We start from the raw sequence: 12130 nt of genomic DNA on the forward strand, positions 1-12130 counted from the left end.
CAACTGACTTCGTCAATAAAAAGTTTCAAAACCTGCTGCAAAATGGCTTCATACAGAAATCAGTATCTCCCTACAATAATCCTATTTGGGTTGTGGATAAAAAAGGTACAGATGAGGCGGGTATTCGAAACATGCGATACCCGATAAATATCCCATGCCAAATATTTCAATGATATTGGGAAACTTGGGAAAAGCGAAATTTTTCTCGACGTTGGACCTCAAGTCTGGCTACCATCAAATCATGCTCACAGAACGCGATCGTGAGAAATCTTCCTTCTCAGTAAATGGGAAGTATGAGTTTCGAATACTCCCGTTCGGTCTGAAAAATGCAGCCAGCATCTTTCAGAGGACCATTGACGATATCTTGCGAGACCAGATCGCCAAATGTAGCTATGTCTACGTGAATGACGTGATTATCTTCTCTGAAGATGGAGAGTTACATGTCAAACACGTAGACTGGGTCCTGAAGAGCTTATATGAGGCAAATATGAGGGTGTCAGTAGAAAAATCACGCTTCTTTAAGAAAATTGTGAAGTTCCTTGGGCTTATAGTCACTTGCAACGGTGCGACAACAAACCCGGAAAAGGTAAAAGCCATACAGGACTTCTCAGAGCCGAAAACGCTTTTCGAAGTCAGGTCATTTTTGGGTCTCGCAAGTTATTATAGATGTTTCATAAAAGACTTCGCAGCAATAGCAAGGCCTATTTCGGAAATTCTAAAAGGGGAAAATGGAACAATCAGTAGACGAGATCGAGGAACATTCAGGTGCAGTTCTCCGAAACGCAACAACGTGCGTTTCAAAAGCTATGTAATATTTTGGCATCATAAGATGTCATGCTGAGGTATCCCGACTATAAAAAACATTCGATTTAACAACCGATGCTTCGGCCTATGGCATAGGCGCAGTTCTTTCCCAAGAGGGGCGTCCGATTACAATGATTTCACAAACATTGAAAGACAGAGAAGTCAATTATGCTACCAACGAGAGGGAGCTGTTGGCTATTATATGCGCGCTTGCCAAGTTGCGACATTACCTGTATGGGGTCAAGGACATAAACATTTTCACTGATTACCAGCCGTTAACCTTCGCAGTATCGGAGTCAAACCCTAATGCGAAGATTAAACGATGGAAAGCGTGCATCGATGAGTCGAATGCGCAGATTTTCTACAAACCTGGCAAAGAAAACCTGGTTGCAGACGCTTTGTCCAGACAACAACTCAATGTTGTAGAAGGACAATAAATCGAGTCTTGTGCGGCAACGATCCACAGTGAGGTTTCTTTGACTCACACCATTGAAACAACAGATAAGCCTCTGAATTGCTTTCAAAATCAGATAGTATTGGAGGAGGCGCGCTTTCCTTTGAAGCGCAGTTTCATACTGTTTGGGTCAAGAGGCGACACTCGATAAGCTTTACATGCAAGGAGTCTTTATAAGATGAGCTGGGAGACATAATCATACCAAGAGGTGTAAACGCTTTTCACTGCGAGTTGCACACTCTTGCGATGATACAAGACGAAGTGGATCGAAAATTTCCAGCTAAAAAATTCTGCCACTGCAAGAATCGTGTGGTTGACATATTCGGGGTTGGGGAAAGAAGAGAAGTCCTCACAGCTGAGCACGATAGGGCACACAGGTCTGCTCAAGAGAACTTGAAACAGGTTCTCTCCGAAAACTACTTTCCGTAAATGGCCAAGGTAGCGAACGAAATTGTGCAAAACTGCAAAATGTGCCCTAAGGCCAAATACGATAGACACCCTAGAAAACAAGAGTTGGGTGAAACACCAAACCCGGCGCATGTTGAAGAGATGCTACACATAGACATCTTCTCGACTGACAAATAATGTTTTCTTACTTGCATCGACAAGTTTTCAAAATTCGCTGTCGTACAGCCTATCTCTTCAAGGACCTTTGAGGACCTGAAGCCAGCATTGCTTCAGCTCATGAAGTTTTTTCCAAAAGCGAAATCGATATACTGTGACAATGAACCAGCATTGAATTCACAGACAATTTCAACCATGCTGTACAATAATTTTGCAGTGAGTATGTCAAACGCGCCACCTTTGCATAGTGTGTCGAATGGACAAGTAGAGCGCTTTTATAGCACGTTGTTAGAGCTTGCCAGATGCTTAAAAATCGTCGAGAACATAAGCGACACCGTTGAGGTAATTTTACTGGCAACTGCTGAGTACAACCAGTCAGTCCACTCGGTCATTAACAAAAGACCAGTTGACGTTGTTCAAGCACATCCGGCTGAGCCTTAACAAGAAATACAACGCAAAATCAAAGATGCACAGATCGCGCTCAGAACTAAAGAGAACGCCTCCCGGCAGAATAGAGTCTTTGAGGTCGGTGAAAAGGTTTTAGTCAAGTCCAACCGAAGGCTTGGAAATAAACTCACGCCATTGTGCGAGGAAAGAACTGTACAAGCGGACCTGGGGTCCACGGTCCTCATTAATGGGAGAATGGTCCAAAAGGATAATTTGAAATAATTCCAGTAAACGAGTCCTTGCACATATTTTTATTCTTTTATAAGCCACTTGGCGCATTTCTTATTTAATATAAGTTTCATTACATTTTATATTAAGTCGCTTATTGGTGGTAGGATATGGCTTTTTAAACTAAAAATAGCTGAAAACGAACACTTCACTTCGCAGGTTTGGATTTGTCCTTCTCTTCTTCCTATCCTTGACTTTGGCACGCATCACGGACTACTCTCAGTCCAAATACATTCCCATTGTTGATGGCCCTGTCCTAGTATGGGAAGAATACGCCTACGTTAAACATTCAGCGAATCTCTCAGAATATTGACATTGTCTTAGTGTGCTTTGTTGTTTTAGCTTTTTAAAATTTCGGACAATTACGCACGTACCTTGTTATATGATGTGTGATATTTTTCCAATAGTAATGTCATTTTATTTTTGCTACCGCTTTTGAAAAGCCTCTGTAACCACCTTGAATAGGATCATCATAGAATGTATGCATTATTGCTTGTTTTTCTTTTTCTTTATTTATTTGGGTTACCGGCCTGAGTAGCGCTACTCTTAAGTTGTTAAAATATATATTGCCCATATTATTGAAAGTATCTATTAAAGTGTTTTCAAAGATCTTTCGCTCGGTACCACTTAAAGTTGGCTGATTCCCAATATACCGGCTTCTTTTTCAAGCCATTGGAAAAATTGACCTAAATCGATAGTTCCATTAGCATAAAGGTCCCTAATCTCAATTCTTGCAACAACCTTTTTACCATGTTTTAAATACATAGCATATTAGTTATGTGTAAGGTTACTATTTTTAGCATATCGTCGTTTTTAATGACGTCGTATACATGGGACTCAGAAGCCTTTATCAAGATTTTGCCTTGGCAAAATTTTTTGTTCATTTCCTGCGCAGGATTTATTTTGTCTTCTTTGTTGTCTTGTAGTGACTTTCAAGACATTTGCGTTAGTACTTTTTAATTTTTTGATGGTTATTCTTCATAACGCATCTGCCATAAAATGATCTTTTCGCTTAAGGTATTCTACAGTGAACTCAAACTCTTCTAAATCTTGTCTCCTTCTCGTTAATTTTCAACTTGGAGTTACCATTGAAAACAGATATGTCAATAGTCTCTGGTCTGCTTTAATTGTGAAATGTTGACCATATATGTATGGTCGAAAATGCGTTATTGCCTAGTGGATACCAACTGTTGTTCGGAGGTACTTATATTGCTTTCTCCTTTTGTAAATAAACGAGAAGCATATGCTACAGGCAATTGTTTATCTCCATACGTTTGAGTCAAAACTGCTCCGCAAGCTAGTTTACTGGCATCTGTTATGATGCAAAATTCTTTGCCAAGATCTGAGTATTTTAGTAAAGTGGGCTTAATTTTTTTAAATTTTCTAAAGCTTTTTGGCATTCATCGGACCACTCAAACTTTACAGTCTTTTTACATAATCTTGTAATGTGAAGTGAATAATCTGCAAAGTTTTTTATAAAACGTCTGTAATAATTGCAAAATGCAACGAATCTTCTAGCGCTATCAGCGTCCATAGGGACTTGATATTTTTCAATGACACCATATTTTTTGTCATCTGAAAAAATACCTTGATCAGTACACTTATGATCTAGAAAAGTCACTTCTCTGGATGTAATTTAAGGTTGTGTTGCCTACACAAGTCAAAAACTTTTGTTAAGTTTTCAATCATGTGGTTTTCGGAACAACCGATGACGATCAAGTCATCCATGTACAAGAAAGCTTGTGAAGGTTCTAATCATCATTTTTTGAAAAGAATTAGGCACTATTTTTAGACCATATGCTAATCGTGTAAAACGATAGGAGCCATTGTTCGTTGGAAAAGACATTATATTTATATAATTTTCTTCTAATTATATTTAGTGAAAACCGGACATTAAATCTAAGCATGAGAAATATTTTGCTCTGCCTAGTTGGTCAAGAATATCATCAAATCTTGGGAGTGGAAATTTGTCAAACAAGAGTTTTATGTTAATTTGACGATAGTCTATAACTAATCGTTATCTCTTGGTATCGAAACCAGGTAATCCCTTTTTTTTGGGACAAGAAATATAGGGCTGTTATATTCCGATACAGACGGTTCTACAATTTTATCCGAGATAAGTTTTTGGTTTGATTATTAACTTCCTCGTTATGAGTATGAGGAGTTCTGTAGTTCTTAATGTAAACTGGCTCAGTATCTTTTAGTCTTAGTTTCTGTTAATAAAAATTATTGGTTATGAGTATGAGTATGAGGAGTTCTGTAGTTCTTAATGTAAACTGGCTCAGTATCTTTTAGTCTTAGTTTCTGTTAATAAAAATTATTGGTTGGTTTGAATTCGGTTCGAGTCCAAATATGTCTGTATACTCGGTGCAGAGATCTTTTAGTTGTGTTTTGAATAATGGGGGAATGGTCTTTTTTAGTCACTTAGGTTTTGTACTTTAATGTCGTTAAGATTTACTATTTTTAATGAATTTGTTGTATTTAAAATTCGAAGAAATGTTTGTTGATTGTTGGAAATAGTATTTCCAATGAATATTCCCTTATCAATTTCTTGATTTGGAATGAAAATATTGTTTTCTGTCAGAACAATATTGATTTGACGGACTACTTCAGAACGAGCTGGAAGTATTGTGGCATCAGTATCACAAGTATGAGTTGTTGGTAGTTTTATTGGATAATTTAAATTATTTGGCCGAAGTATTAGAGAATCACATGTTTGTGTGAAATCAAATTGGCAATTATACTTTTTAAAGAAGTCTATACCAATATTGCCATCTCTGGGTATTTGGAAATCGTGTCCGATAGTCGGACAGTCGTGTGGAATGACATATTTTCCGGTAGATAATTCTACGAATGCTAAACCTTTAGAAAAAACTGAGCCTTCCCCGATGCCAGATATATGAGTTGATATGTTTAAATTAATGTTTTCAAGTGCATCAACATGTTCCTTTAATAGTGATATGTCTGCACCAGTATCTAACAATAGGGTAAATGCATTACCTGTTTTTTCGTTATTTATCTTAATGAAGATACTCATTTTTTTTGTTTATTTTTTTTTAAATATTGTTTATTTCCAGATCTGTTATCCTGTTACTCTATTTTAGTACGATACTGAGGTTTAGATTGACTGTGCGTACTTTGGTGTGTCTTGTTGCATATCTTAAGGGTTTTGTTGGTTTTCCGAGTTAGTCTGAGTAACTCGGACATTATTGTTGTGGCCTCGATTCGAGTTGCCACGGCCTTTAGAGTTTCCTCTATTTTGGCCTTCTGCCCTATTATAATTTATGTTATAACTTTGGTTATTGTTTCTGGGACCGTTGTTCTGATAATTACCTCTGCCTGGCCTGTTGCTTCCGTATAAATGTTGACAAATTTTGAAATGGCATCATTTGTGGTTTGGATTTGTCCTTCCCTTCTTCCTATCCTTGACTTCGGCACGCATCACGGACTATTCTCAGTCCAAATACATTCCCATTGTCGATGGCCGTGTCCTAGTATGGGAAGAATACGCCTACGTTAAACATTCAGCGAATCTCTCAGAATACATGCGTAGAGTAGAAGAAACGGTCCAATTGAATGTCATGTTCCCACAGTCGCAAATGAAAAAGCTTCTGAGCGTGGATGCAGATCACCTCCGAGATTTGCTAGAGGCGTTGGGCGCGCACCACACAGTGGCCAGGAGCTAAGACTTCTTAGGTTCCATGTTGAAGGTTGTGGCAGGCACACCGGATGCCGGCGATTTAGAAAAAACTCGGTTCATTGAGGCACAATTAATTAATTCAAACAATAAGCAAATAGAAATTAACACAAGAATCCAGGTACAAATTAATCAACTTACTTCTACAGTCAGTCAAATTCTCGGAACAGCTAAGGACACTCAAGCCGATACTGGCCATTTATATGAGACATTACTAGCCAGGAATCGAATGTTAATGATGGAGTTGCAAAATCTAATGCTGGCAACACCTCTTGCAAAGGTTAACATTGTTAGCCCAAACATTCTCGATCATTCAGATTTGGCATCAGTTTGGCTGGAGGAACCCACTCCCATAGGGGATCTTATGTCCGTTGCGTCCGTGAAAGTTTTACAGTCCGTTAACATCCTTTAGTTTATTATTAAATTTCCGAAAATTAAATTTGCTTGCAAAAAGTTCGCTATTTTCCCGGTCACACATGAGAATTTCATACTACGCATGATGAATAACGTCGTGGCAGATTGCGATGGGGAAACGCATGCTCTCGAAAATTGCACCGCCTCTCCGGGGGCCACATTTTGTCATCTAGCATCCGGGAGTTCATGCGCCAGAGAGCTTTACGTAGGCGGGATAGCGAATTGCGAAATCCAACCAAGCAATTTAGTCGCTATCACTTTCGTAGATGACGGAATTCTCATCGTAAATGACAGGCCAGCGAAAGTGCAAGTGGACAACGGCACCGAAATCTGGGTACATGGCACGCATCTCATCACCTTCATCGACCACGCTGCGGTGAACGGAACTTTATTCATTAACCATAACAACGTGCAGAATAAGGTCCCAGGTACTGCTAACACCCCCTTACTAAATATCACGGCCAGCCGGGATATCCTCAGTCTTCCGTACCTTCACCGACTGAGTGAAGGTAACCTGGAGGAGATCCAGAAATTCAAAGAGGTACCGGTAGCAAAGCCGTATACCAGATAATATACATCGTGGGAGTGGTATGTGTTTTGCTCATTGGCATCGGTCTTCCGTTTTGGCGAATCACCAGCGCCAGAAAGTCTGCGCTACAGTTAAGAGAAGTGATCGCAGAAATAGGGTCGGCCGAGGGCGGCCTTGGTCTTAAAGGGGGAGTAGTTAAGCGGAGTCAGCGAACGGTTGACCTGAATATGACTCCGACCACAATTGCTGAATAAGCATTGGGCCGGATGTCGTTGCATAGCCGGCAGACACACCATATTTACGTGGCCGCTATGAACGAGGAAATAATTTAAGAATCATATTCGGTTAGCTTTAAGCCCTAAGAATTGTATCGCATGTTTTTAGTTCTGAAATAAACGTCGTTAGCTCAACACGTCAGTACTCCGGCACCAAGTCATCAGCGTAAAACATAATTGCCAAACGGGCAATAAATAAATATCACTTAATCAATACACTCAAAAGACTCATAATTAAGTCGTCAGCGTAAAACATAATTGCCAAACGTGCAACAAATAAATATCACTTAATCAATACACTCAAGAAAGACTCATAATTTATATATTAAATATATTTATGCTTTACATTAGTAATATAATTTAAAGTCTGATTAAAAAAAATGTATAAATTGATCAGCGTTTATAAATCGGTTTTAACCAGGCAAAGTTATTTGATTAAATGTTACTAATATAATCTTACATAATCAATTTTAACTCATTCAACACGATAACCATTTCATTTTTAATAGGTTTTTGCGTTTGCATGTCCAAGTCAACAAGTTTCACGTTTCTTATGCGACACATGATGCAATCGCATTTTATGGGTGTTAACAATATAATAACAACAATACTGCAATAAATAATTAAATAAATTAATATATGGTTGAACAAAACTGACAAGTGCGGTTTTCCCCTTTTGTATGCTATTGAGGAATTTACCTACTAATGATGCTTGCTCGTAGTTCAACGATCGGTGAAGGAAGCGGGGCATAAGGTCGATTCATCTGTTTATTCATGTGCCGCACCAGCTCTTAGATTTAAAGAAAACCATTGCCACAATTTCTGCAGAGTGTACAGGAGATTCGTGAGGTTAATAATTTAATCATGACTTACTCGTTCTCATTTGTCTGGACGCCAATGTGGAATTAATTTAGCTGGACGCTCAGACGCATCTATTTTTACCACAAATATGTAACCACAAATATGTAACTAAAACATTTATTATGTTCGTCATCACCTTAGGTCGCTGCTGCACTTTGCGTGGCTGTCGTACACAATCCAGCAGAGCTTCTGTAATCTTGCGTGACGTGGTCATCTCCAAAGTGTAAGTGAGAAAATGATATGTTTTTGTAAATAAGCCGATTGATACTTACTTACTTTACTTACTATTTCATCATTTGTATTTCCATGTTCATATTTTTGTTTATTTAATTAAAAGCGAATAAAATTGCCTCAATTTGCATCAATTAATATAACTAATGATTTTTCATTTAAAAACGTTGTTGAGCCATTAAGGACAGCGCATTCGAAAATATTTGTTCGTGTTAATACTGAAACTGAAAAAATTTATCTAAAATGCTTTGCGAGCTTTTTTGGGAACTCAACGAAGTTGACGACTAATATTTCTTCTCCGCTATTGGCATTTCGCAGAGACCTTCCAGCTCGTCTTCATACTGTAATAAAAAAATGTTTTAATATGTTCTTTTTTTTTAAACGAATTCAAAACAAGTAAGAGGTTTTAGTCTGGAGCTCCCGAACAGGGAATACCCTGAACCTCTTATTCCAACACCAAATAAATCAACAAAAAAAGTTGTCTTGGCTGGGTTTGAACTCGCAACTGACCGCATTACTTGCTGTCGACTCTACTAAACAGCCACACCAGCAAAAAAAAAAAATATTCCCCGGTAGGGCTCGAACTCACGACAGACCGCACCACTTGCTATGCCTCTACTCAGCAGCCACACCAATAATTACCTACTTATGATAAAAAAAGAAATTAAAAATCATTACAGAAAAAAGTCGCAATTACCATGCTGTTAAAATGCGAAGCAGACGAGTATGAATGTGTGTGTGTACATGTATATAGAAATTCTGAAAGCTGCTGCCCCATTCAATTGCGCAGTTGCATATAACTTTGTTTTTTTCCTAACCGATCTTTACGAAATTTTCTACAGTATATCTTATTGTATCATAGAATATTTATGTCTTCTGAAAAATTCAATTGCATTTAAATTGTGGCTTAAATTGGTGTGTAATAAAAGTTGGGTTATTAACTTGATTTACAGCTCTAGGATGGTAGCGGGCAGGTGGCGATAGGCATAAAAGGAAAGATACTTGACATATATAAGTATAATATTCTAGAAATAACATATCATGTTTGGTGGCTCTGGCTCTTATTATTTACCCAATTTGCTCAAAAAACAGGATGACGATATCGATTATCGATTGCTTGGAAACGGAGTACGTTATCGATCATCGGAAAAAAACTTGATCTGCGCAGGCACTAGGAGCACCTACATCTAAAATTTCAAGTCTCTAGCTCTTATAGGTTCTGAGATCCTTGCGTTCATATAAACGGACGGACGGACGGACAGACAGACGAACATGGCTAGATCGACTCGGCTATTGGTGCTAATCAAGAATATATATACTTTATGGGGTCGGAGATACTTCCTTCTGCCTGTTACATACATTTGGATTTTGCACAAATACAATATACCCTTATACCCATTTTGAATGGGTTCAGGGTATAAAAACAGTGGTAATCTTAAATTTATTTTTTATAGCCTCTGTCCACTGAACACATTTCTTACACTTTTCTGAAACTGTGACATTTTTGCAAATTGTGTGAAATGCTGCCTTTGCATTTCCCCATAAGAAAACACATTTCACACATCTTTCAAAAAATGAACATTTTTAAAAAATGTGTAAATTTGCCCCGAACATTTGCCCTTGTGTAAAGTATCACGACCATAAACAGCTGATATATCAACGAAGGCAAGCGGCATCGAGTACTACTATAAACCGCATTGTTGATAGCGTACTCTACCCTAATCATTAATTTCTGCCAGCCTGCTTGAAATTGGTTCCGACAATTTTCCCATCATAGGTGTTACCACCCGGCTAACACGCTCAACTTGGACATTAACTTGTGGTTCTATGTCGCGCTCGCTCAAAAATGTGGAAAACTCTAAAGATGTAAAACATGTCCCACGATCTGATATTATAATTTTCGGGTAGCTGTAATATTTAAAATATTTATTCAACGCATTTACTGGAAAAAGCTTTACAAAATTTTTAAAGCCGTCCACTACCACTAATAGATGCTTTCCTTTTGAATTTATACTTGGTAAGAGTCCTTAGTGGTCAATATGAAGTGTATGGAACTCTACACTAGGTTTGGGTATGCTATGAAGTGTCTTATTATGTATGGTTTTTGGAACAGAATGCAATATGCATGGCAAACAGTTTCGGATAAATTTCTCTACTTTACTCCGCAAAGCAGGGAACCAATAAGATTTTTTTAAATTATTAAAACACTTGTCTGCTGCTAAATGGCCAAATTTTTCATGCGCTAGGCGGATCAGCTGGCCTTCCATACTTGCTCGAGCATATAATCACAAGCCACTGCTTTCATCAATTTTATATACGACGCGATCTATTAATTCAAAGCCTAGTACATCACTTTTGTGTTAAGTGTTTTTTGGTTATTGAAATGGAATGAATTTTTCAAATCTATATAATGCACTTAGCCTATGGATACATGTATATACTTATGCTATTATTGGTAAACAGCTACAGAGAGAGGGAGAGTGAGTAGCTTGCATATGCCTGTGTTAGTGAGAATATATGTTGCTCATTGAATGCGCTCAGACGGAACGTGGGAAGTGCAGCGTAAACATAGAGGCTAGTGACCTGCGCTGCGTAATATGAGAAAGAGCCAATATATAAAGTGGCTCTGGGCTTGTTTAATGTATAATTGTTATTGTATGTGACAAGGTACCACATAGTTTATATAGGGTGTTCTAGTAAGGCATATACACACTACACCTCCCCTTTTAGAAAAAAACGTAGTGTAATGTAGTTATTTTTAATTTATTGTATATTTTTCTTTTTAAAGTGATAAAGATTAAAACAAAAAAAAATTTGTTTATAAATAAGTATATATTATGTGTTTTGTTTTGGCTGATCATGCAATTTAGTATTTTTATTATTTTTTTTTTTTTAGAAATTTAAAATGTAAAAATGTAAATGTATTACTCAAGTTTATAATAATAGGAATAATAAAAAATGATTATGAAGTAAAAATTCTTAACCTATCCTTATGAACTTTCTGTATTTTATATTATTATCTGATATTACTATATTATATCTATCTTATATACCTGTGACCTTATATGGTCCAATATAATTAAAATCTAGCTAATGAGCTGTTTCGTTTCTTAATATAACTTTATCTCCTAATTTTAATTCAAAGTTTACGACTTTCTTACCTACGACTTTCTTACCTAGAGTTTGTTTCTCTCTTTGTGCTGTTCAAGCATAATCCTAGCTCTTTTATATGCTGTTTCTAGTCTATATTTCGATTCCTTAGCGTAATCATCTATATTACAAAGTGGTTCCATACTATCTTTGTTATTAAAATGTTTTGGTAGGTTATTTGTTTTACCAAGTATTAGCTCGTATGGACAATAAGTATGTGTCATAGAGGGGGTCGTGTTGAAACAGTAAACGAAATATTGAAACCATACGTCCCAATCAGTTTTATCAACTGATATGTATAATCGTTATCTCCGTTAAAAGTTCTATGACTTCTTTCGACTGTTCCGACTGTCTGGTGGTGGTGTGCTGTAGATGTTTTTATACCCTTGCAGAGGGTATTATAATTTTGTCGTGAAATGTGTAACGCATAGTGTAACGCATTCTTAATTAGCATCAACAGCCGAGTCGATATAGCC

The 12130-nt window shown here is 37.4% G+C and overlaps 1 long non-coding RNA gene across 2 annotated transcripts; it reads right to left on the reverse strand.

The window, feature by feature from the left end:
* Positions 1–2523: 2523 nt before the first annotated feature.
* LOC26530784 (uncharacterized) lies at positions 2524–11379 on the reverse strand. 2 transcript variants are annotated; one of them, XR_004302864.2, is made up of 3 exons: positions 8559–11379; positions 8112–8487; positions 2524–8022 (listed from the first exon to the last, which is right to left on the reverse strand). It is a non-coding gene; the product is annotated as an uncharacterized lncRNA (long non-coding RNA). The 2 variants fall into 2 exon arrangements; XR_011417224.1 differs by lacking the exon at positions 8559–11379 and having other exon boundaries at positions 2525–8022; positions 8112–8234; positions 8410–8545.
* Between the last annotated feature and the right edge of the window lie 751 nt (positions 11380–12130).

Source organism: Drosophila virilis, unplaced genomic scaffold (genome assembly GCF_030788295.1).
Source record: "Drosophila virilis strain 15010-1051.87 unplaced genomic scaffold, Dvir_AGI_RSII-ME tig00001479, whole genome shotgun sequence".
In the NCBI taxonomy this organism is placed as follows: Eukaryota; Metazoa; Arthropoda; class Insecta; order Diptera; family Drosophilidae; genus Drosophila; species Drosophila virilis.